The 9,801-nt window shown below is 40.0% G+C and overlaps 1 long non-coding RNA gene across 1 annotated transcript; it reads right to left on the reverse strand.

The window, feature by feature from the left end:
- Nucleotides 1-1,266: 1,266 nt before the first annotated feature.
- On the reverse strand, nt 1,267-9,788 carry LOC149524677 (uncharacterized). The gene is made up of 2 exons (XR_016349167.1): nt 9,462-9,788; nt 1,267-4,476 (listed from the first exon to the last, which is right to left on the reverse strand). It is a non-coding gene; the product is annotated as an uncharacterized LOC149524677 (long non-coding RNA).
- Nucleotides 9,789-9,801: the final 13 nt, after the last annotated feature.

A 9,801-nucleotide genomic window follows, 5' to 3' on the forward strand; every position in this document is an offset into this window, starting at 1 on the left:
GTTTTTTGGACTCCAGTCAGGTTTTAGACCTCAGAATATCTAGGAAAAGATATTAATTATAGTGGTTGATGACCACTTCAGGGGATTAGATGAAGGCCAAACATCTTTCTGCAGCCTTTGATTCTGCTTATGAGATACTGTTGATATAACTGCAGGCCCTGGCAGAGGTAGCTAGAATTGCTCATTGCTTTCAGTTTAGTCCGCAAGGATGGGATTTATTGATTGCACCTCCTTCTCAAAATCTTTTAAATGTGACCTCATAAAGGACTAAATTATGTTGCTTCTCTTGTTGTATGGAAATGTTGGCGGGTGTGGGGAAAATCTCGCTCCCCTAGGGTACAGAGCCCCCAGAAGGATCCGAGGCAGGAGGTCAAATCAGTGAGGCAGGAGAGAAATCTAGAAGGAAAAAGCTTTATTATGCATGCATGCAGGCTGACAGCAGAGCAATAGCAGTCAGCACCGAGAGACAGTTTCAGGGATTCTTTATACAGTATGTTCAGACAGTAGTTGTTGATTGTTTTTCTTTAAGATATCAAAGTCTCAGCAGAAGTACTCTGAGATGTTTTTGGTCACACCAGGAGTGCTAGAAGTAAGTTTTACAGTACACAAAGCCACATGAGAACTTGAGTGGAGGAGTCTACAAGGCAAACTGTGACAAAGATAAAGGTTTACATGACAAATTGTGACAGACTAGGAGTATTCATGAACTTGAGATAGGCATTGTAAGGGTCTTGATTAGAGTTAATTTGATTTCACTCTGATACAGGGAGAGAGACACAATTGGAGTTATTTGATTTTTCTCCCACAGGGGACCCTGTCTTGAGTACTGTCAATATGCTAATGATACTAGGCTCTACACTACTGCTTCATCTCACTCAAATATAATCTCTTCCATGCTCTCTCAATGTCTGGTAGAAGATCAAAGTCATTTAAGATTAATCTGCATAAAACAGGTGATGGGATGTGTTTTGACAAAATGGGAAAGTATATACTTACTAATTGGGACAGGGCAGCAAGAATATAATAATCTTCTGCTCTACAAATACAAATTATATTGTCCTTACTCAGGCAGAAAACTTCATTTGAATATATTTTGATCAACATAATTTTATGTATATGTTCTCTTTCATCACAATTAAAACTCCTTTAGTTAATGCTGCTGTGAGTCACCCACGTTCCCATGTGAAATTACTTTTCTTTGTTAGATGCATGAAAGACTGGAAGATTTTACATAAGGAAAGGCGAACAGATACATTAAAACTGAAAATTGGGACTTAAAATTTATTTTTATAGAAGAGAAATAAAAGACAAAATATCATTTAAAAATGGTTTCTGTTAGGCAGCTACAAAAATCCCTGTGATTATTAACTGGAGTTGAACAAGCTATTCAATACAGGCAGTCCCCGGGTTACGTACAAGATAGGGACTGTAGGTTTGTTCTTAAGTTGAATCTGTATGTAAGTCGGAACTGGCGTCCAGATTCAGCCGCTGCTGAAACTGACCGCCAGTTCTGACTTACATACAGATTCAACTTAAGAACCCCAAGCGTCCCCAAGTCAGCTGCTGCTGAAACTGATCAGCCTCTGATTCCAGGAAGCCTGGGGAAGAGCAACTTTGCTCTGGCAAAGCCTCAGAAGCGTGGGAACCCGCCGCTGCTGCGACTTCAGTCCCGGTGCCCCTGGTCTGCTGGAGACGGTCCCCAGCAGACCACAGGCACCGGGAGCGAAGCCGCAGCAGTGGCGGGTTCAGTCCCGGTGCCCCTGGTCTGCTGGAGACGGTCTTACGAACGGGGCTTTCTCGCCCCGGAGCTCGCAGGCAGCAATCCGCCACCTCGACCTCCTGGGCGAGAAAGCCCCGTTCGTAAGTTGGGGACTGCCTGTACAGAAAACTTTTACTTGCTGGATGCAGTGTTTTTTCCTGTTTGTTGTTGTAGCTATGTTGATCACAGGATATTGGAAAGACCAGATGAGTGATGTTATATCTTTTATTAGGCTGACTTCTGTTTGGTGAGACAGAAAAGCTTTCAGGCTTACACAGAACTCTTTCTCAGGTTGAAGAAACTAACTCAAGGTATGTCTACACTTGCCAGTAGAGCAGCACTGCTGCAATTAATATAGTGAGTGTTGCTTTTCACGAGACTCAGTAAATCATGTTTTCCCATTGATTTGTGTACTCCTCCTCCCCGAGAAAAGTATGGGAAGTTGATGGGAAATGCTCTTCTGTCAACACAGCATAGAGTATCCATTGTGGTAAATGGCTCTAACGTCTACTTCAGTTATATTATTTACATTAGGTCAATATACCGCAGTAGGGTAGACAAGCCCTCATTGTGTCACTACTAAATAAAAAGTGGAATATATTGTTTAGCATAAACAGTTCACACACATTTCAAATGACCATTCAAGGTGAAGTGACTCATTAATAGCCCTCATCATAGGGAGGGGAGAAGCAGCTGAGAGGAATCATTGTTAGCGGGTCACAGATAGTTGTCATACATCATAAAAGTAGTGTCTCCCGATGGGAATCCCCAAGTGAACATAAAAACATAAGAATGGCTATACTGGGTAGGACCAATGGTCCATCTAGCCCAGTATCCTGTCTGCCAACAGTGGCCAATACCAGATGCCCCAGAAGGAGGGAACACAATAGGTACCCTGTTAAAGTCCTAGCCTTCATCACATCCTCTGGCAAGGAGTCCCACGGGTTGACTGTGCACTGAGTGAAGAAAAACTTCCTTTTGTTTGTTTTTAACCTTCTGCCTGTTAATTTCATTTGGTGAACCCTAGTTCTAATATTGTGGAAATAAGTAAATGACTTTTCCTTATTCACTTTTTCCACACCAGTCATGATTTGACAGACCTCTATCATATCTCCCTTTAGTCTTCATTTTTCTAAGATAAAATTCCAAGCCTTTTTAATCTCTCTTCATACAGAACCCTTTCCAAACCCCTAATCATTCTTGTTACCCTTTTCTGAACCTTTTCCAATGCCAATATATCTTTTTTGAGATGAGGCGACCACATCTGCATGCAGTATTCAAGACGTGGGCATACCATGGTTTTTTATTGAGGCAATAAGATATTTTCTGTCTTATTCGCTATTTCCTTTTTAATGATTCCTAACATTCTATTTGCTTTTTGACTGCCGCTGCACACTGAGTAGATGTTTTCAGAGAACTATCCACAATGAGTCTAAGATCTCTCTCTTGAGTAGCTGTAGCGAAATTAGTTCCCATCATGTTGTATGTGTAGCTGAGATTATTTTTTTCCAATGTACATTACTTTACATTTATCAGCATTAAATTTCATTTGCCATTTTGTTGCCCAATCACTTAGTGTGGTGAGATCTTTTTGAAGCTCTTCACAGTCTGCTTTGGTCTTAACTATCTTGAGCAGTTTGGTATCATCTGAAAATTTTACCACCTCATTGTTTACCACTTTCTCGAGATCATTAATTACCTGTTGGCTTCATTGTTACATCTTTTTGGAATTTGGTATAGGGAATGTGGCAGGTAGAAATAAGGTGTCAGATCCTGTGACCATTTGTGCCAGTAAAAAAGTCACTCAAATAATCTCAGAAAGTGAACACAAAAGCAATCTCAACATGGCCAAAGCAAATTAACCAAAAATGTGAACAAATATTCATGAGCACAGTTTGGCATTATTTGCTGAGTGACTTACACTGAGCTAACATCTCAGATTAGTTCTCTCATATGGCAGTAAATAGAAACAAAGTAATGAACCCAAGATACAATGTGGCCTTTCATGAAATTATTTTAAGAACAGTGGAAATATGTGATGCAGCACTTCAAAGTATACATTTTATCAATACTCATTCCCAGGGTAGAAGGAACATATCTAAAGATAAGTGACCGCTGAACTCTAACTTACATCCCTTGATTTCTTACAGCATGGGTTTGTAAGTAGCAATAGGCAAGTGGACCCCCGTGCCTGGATAGAGACTCTTTGACTTTTAAAGGGGCTTTGTGCAATCTTTGGGGTCTAACTATGTCCAGCAGCCTGCAAGACTAGACCTTAAGGTATAATACTATAATCTTCTCAGTCCTTCCTCCCTTCACTCCCTTTTCATTTGTGCATTGCCTATTTTGGCTGCCTGCAAACAGACACAGTGAATGTTTTGAAGGCAAAAAAGCAACTTCTCATATCTGGTTAGTTCTAAATTCTTCTCTCCCTTCTTCATGGAATGACAGGATATGATGATAACCACCCCTCTTTTTGGACTTCTAGTATCTGCTGCATTAGAACTGGTGGTTGCTTCAGGGAATTTAGTTACTCCATTCATCTGTCTTATCACAATAGCCTTTTCTCTCTCTAATGCAACAGATTAGTTTCAAGTCCATGGATCGATGTCTGACTTTCTCTTAGTAGTTTGATGTTTGTCGGTTTGGTCTTTTTCTTCTCTTTGTCTTGATTTCCTCCTGCTCTTGATAAGGTTCCCAGCTACACACCAGTTGCCCTGCATACAAGCCATGGGAGAAAGAAATACAGATGCAAGATGTGGAGAACCATGCTGTTTACTTATAACCATTATATGATCAAACCTATCATCTACATCATAGCAGAGTTTATTTTTGCTGGATTGCTATGTTCTGTTTTAGAGATCTTTTCATCACTGATAAAACATCAAAAGACTTAAGGCTTTGGCATTCATATTCAGGATAATTTCAAAGTCTTTCATCAACACTTGAAACTGGATTAGCACCAGTAACTATATTACATTCATCATCTGACCAAAAAGAAAAAAAAGGTAGATACACACTTGACTGAGCAAGAATCTATGAAATGTGAATATTAATTAAAAATACCATGCATATATAAAATGAAATTCTTCATCTTTTCTGCAGTAAGGTTTTCTTTAAAGTAATGAGTTGATAAAGGTCAAGATCATGAAAGGACCAACATACTGGTGTTGGTTGGTGTATTTAGAAGCCATAAACACAAGAAACAGGTTAACAGATGGAAAGGCAATGTAAAAAATTATGTTGAACAGTTTGAGACAGGCTTAACGCATTTAAAAAGGTACGGAACAGAAAGGGACCACTGTTACTTAGGCCAGTATTTTTACAAACTTGCTTTCCTAACCGTACAGTTTATTCCAACATCCAACCTATGAGACAAGTGGGTAATTCAGTTTTTAAATTCATCACCTTCTCGAAAATGATGAAAATAGAAAATATTTTCTGGATTGCTATACATTAATGTTAGCACCTGACCATATTTCTTTTCAGTCACGCTTTGGAAGAGATCAATATGATAAGGAGTAAAAGTGACAAAATAATACCAACTAGGGATGCCAGGTGTCCAGTTTTGAACTGGACAGTCCAGTATTTGAGCTTTCTGTTTGGGAAACAAATTGAGAAAATATAAATGAGAAAATATAAATGAGAAAATGTCCGGTATTTTCTAAATAAGATGTAATATAGATTGTGATGTAATTTCAAGTGTGTCCGGTATTTTTGTTGAAACCATCTGGCAACCCTAATACCAACAGACATATTCTTAAATGTATGGTAATCACAAATATCTCTTATTTTTATATGACCTACTTTTGTACGTAGACATCAGCTTTCAGATACGATATACTAAAAGTATAGGGAACATATTCAAATTACAAGATACAGAAACACATACTCAAGGGCAAGTTTTAACTGGTGAAATCCATGCACAAATTCCTTCACTAGTTTTAACATCATACATTCTGTTCTATCTTAAGTTATTATATTTACTTAATTTTCAACTCTTTCTTGAAGTATACTAATTAGTTCTAAGTTTTTTTCTGTGAAGGAGAATGAAAAACTTACAAGTAATTTGACCCAGAGTCTGACATATAATAATATGTTATGTTCTATAATTAAAATAAACACCCATTAAAATATCATAAAATTAATTAGGCAAATGAAAATAAATAGCATTCATTTCAATTTTTATATTATATCCACATTGCCCATCTGGATGTGTCTGTAACAAAGAGCGTGTTTAACTCATGATCATTGTTTGCAGGCCATTAGATAGTTTTAAATTTGAAATATGTAAATGTAATCAGAAAAGTGTTTTTTTTAAACGTGTATCTGCTTTTTGCAGGCCACATACTACTTTTAGACCTAAATCCTCAGCTGGTGTAAATTGATGCAGCTGATTGGAGCTATGCTGATTTATGCCAGCTGTGAATCTGAACCCCAATTGGCATGCTGAAGTACTGTTGATGCCAGCGGGAGTTTGTCGGTGCAGACTGTAGTACAGTACAGACCCTAAGTGCCTTCTGAGTCATATCCATTTAGTTTACTGACAAAAGCAAATGTTTATTACTGTCAGCACTTTTGAGCCAGTTACTGCAACTATGGGGCTGCAGAAATGTAAGCTATGTTTTATCCTGCCTCATGAATCATCAATAAAATAATCTGTTCTGATTCCAGGATCTACATCACTGATGATGGCTGGTAAGTAATGATAGCCAAGGATGAAAAAACAGAGTCTGATTTTTCAAATACCAAAGCCTGCAGAGTTTGCAAATCATAAGCTTACTCTTTCTCTCGAATACAGCACTTCAATTCACGTTACTGCATATGCTGAAAAATTAGCTGAAACACTGAGGCATGCTGATGTATTTTAATACAACTGATGCATATCCTACTATCTTATAGGGCAACCTATCAATTTTTTAATATGTGAAAAGGAAACTGACTAATATTAAATTAAGCTCATGATACTGATCTATGCTGGTAGTTAGAATCTATTTATGTATGCACTTATGTACCCCCCTTAATCATAGCATCTGAATGTAAGAGTAGTGCTGCAGGCTATAAACAAGTGTTTTCTGGTTGAACCATTCCCTTGACACTGTCATGATTTGCATTCTCCACCAAAATTGACAGCAAGGGCATATTTTCACTTGGTTCTTTGTTGTGTAGACATTTATATCTGTGAAAAGTAGGTGTATCAAAAAATCCTACCATGCCATAAATCTAGCTCTCCTCTCTTACATCTGTTCTGCATAGATGTAAAAGACTACACAAAATATAAAGGAGCATTGGGCACACTCCAGTAATGGGACATTTGTGAACAAGCATTACAAATGCATAATATGTCCCTAGCTTTAACAAAATGGAAAAAAGCAAAAACTGCATGAATATACTCTGGAGTTGTGGTAATTGGTTTTTATCACTATGCAACAAAACAATGCTTTGTCTACAGAAGTTTAACTGTGGACCAAAATGATATGTGGGGTTGATCCTCAGCATAACTGCCTAGAATCAAGAGCTACATTAATTTACAGCTGGGCTACGTATACTCTGCAGTGCTATTTCAGGGTATCAGAATATCCCAAATAGCTATTCCACGTCTTCACAGCAAGCCCATTATTTTGGGCTCACTTTTCTGATGTCCCTGAAAACCACATTCTACGAGGAGTAAGGGATGTTTTGGAATAGCACTTTATTTTGGAATTTGGCTCTGTGTAGACAGTGCCAAATGATGTAATAAGCTATTTCAAAATAGCATCAAAATAAGATACACAATTTGCATAGTTCAAATTGCGTATCTTATTCTGAATTACGGTACAGTGTAGACACAGCCCTGGTGAGGATCTTGCCTTTCTTGTTTTAAAGACAAACAAATACCCTCACTTCCTAAATGTACTCCTTTTTCTAGGTCTCCCAATGCTTCCTATCTTGAAGGTGTTTATAGTATTTTTCCAAGTCTGGTTGTCTGGAACCTTTCTCATCAAAGTAGTCTGTTGAAATTGATAGGACTATTGCATAAGTCAGGGGTGGGAACCTAAGGCCTGGGGGCCAGATACAGCCCCTGGCTTGCCTGGATCAGGCCCCTGAGGCTTAGAGCTCCCCCCAGCATTGGGGAGCCCATGTTGACACGTCAGCCCCCGCCCCCCCCCACTATCTCCTATGGGGCTGGACCACACAATCTATTAGCCTGGGCTCACCTAGTCTCTCGTGTGTAAAGGGAATGTGGGGAGTGTCTTTCTCATCCTCAGTTAGGGGCAAAGTCACTGAGGATTTTTTTGTTTTGTTTTGTTTCTCAGTTGTGGGCAGCCCCCAACTGGTTTTTCTTGTGGTCAGCAGCCTCAGACCCCAAAAAGGTTACCTACCCCTGGCTCAAGTGTTTACTAACATCATAGTTATTCTCTGGATTAAGTACTTTCAGTGCTGAACTGGTCTTCATTTTGTCATTTACATTTCCACGCACATTGTATTTAAACCATAAGAAATAATACTAAAATGAAATAATGTCCTCTTATGCTTCAGTTTAGGATGCTAGTCCTTACACAACTACCTATTAAGAATACCAAATTCAGTAGATTTAGTATAGTATCGTTCACATTATATTTTCAAAGCAACATACTTTTATTAATTACTCTACACAACATCTCTGTAAAGCAGGTAAATATACTTATCCCCATTTTACAAATAGAAAACCCTAGGCAAGAGATTAAGTGACATAATTGTAGTTGTACAGCAAAACAGTGGTAGAGTTGGGATTACAGCCCAGGCTATCAACTCTGCAATCTACCAATAGACCAGACTAGACTGAACTGGTGAGTCAGCACTGCTGGCTGGGAGAGTGGTCAAAGGCATCAGGGGGTTGTGAGGTGTTTGAAAATGAGATGACAGTTCTAAAACACAATGTTTTAGCTACCTCAACTCAAAGTTTGTGAAGCCTGGGTTGTAACAGATGCAGCTGTAGCAATGAGTGTTTATGCAGGCAATTGTATCTCGTTACTTTGTTCTTTCTCTCCATGCACAATGTTATCAGTCAAAGACAGGTATTGTCATTTTCTCAACACACACAGAAACAAATTATACAGGCTTCTCTCTGATACCCCTTTTACTCCTCTAGCAAATACAAAGGAGTCATAACATATTGTGATTTCAAATAAGGGGGTCAGTGGGAAAGACCAGAACAGGCAACCACTGAAGCTCTGGCAGGGAAGGGATGGAGTGGGGACAAGCTGCACTCAAGGGAGAGATGAGACTGGGAAGAGTTGGGGGGGGGGGGGGGGGGAAAGGTAGGGGTTTACTGGCAAGGCCTGGGGCAGAGTGGTGTGTTGTGCACCTGCTGGGCCAAGAGGAAGCCAGTGTGTGTGTAAGATGTCATGATTTGTTTACAGTGCTCTCTATATTGCACACTGACCGACGAGCGCAATACTGATATTCCACGTGGTTTAGCTTTTTAATATGATTAACATGAGAAAGCAAAATGCAGGACAATGTAGCACTTTAAAGACTAACAAGATGGTTTATTAGATGATGAGCTTTCGTGGGCCAGACCCACTTCCTCAAAGTGGGTCTGGCCCACGAAAGCTCATCATCTAATAAACCATCTTGTTAGTCTTTAAAGTGCTACATAGTCCTGCATTTTGCTTCAACTACCCCAGACTAACACGGCTACATCTCTATCACTATGAGAAAGCAAGTCATTTTTGAGTACCGGCGTGCTGTGGGACTCGGGTGTTGGCAGGCCAGCAGGCTCTAGGGAAGGTGAACTTGGGGTAGGCAAGTCAGTCTCCTGGAGGACGCGGAGTGGTTCGGAAGAGTTGAGAGCCAGGGCACTAGCTGCGCTCCCCGCAGGACCACGTCACTAGGAACTAGCAGGCACCGCTGGAGTCCCTGGTGCGGCTCCTGGCCCTGTCACCTTGACTTTCATTGCCGAGGGGCAGCGGAGGGAGAAGTTTCCGTTCCCCAGGAGGTGCAAGCAGGCAGCGGGGAGGTCACGCGGGGCAGCGCGCGCGTAACGTCCCGCAGCGCGCGCTTAACACTAAGGAAAAAGG

This window comes from Pelodiscus sinensis, chromosome 3 (genome assembly GCF_052426305.1).
Source record: "Pelodiscus sinensis isolate ZL-2025 chromosome 3, ASM5242630v1, whole genome shotgun sequence".
Lineage (NCBI taxonomy): Eukaryota > Metazoa > Chordata > Testudines > Trionychidae > Pelodiscus > Pelodiscus sinensis.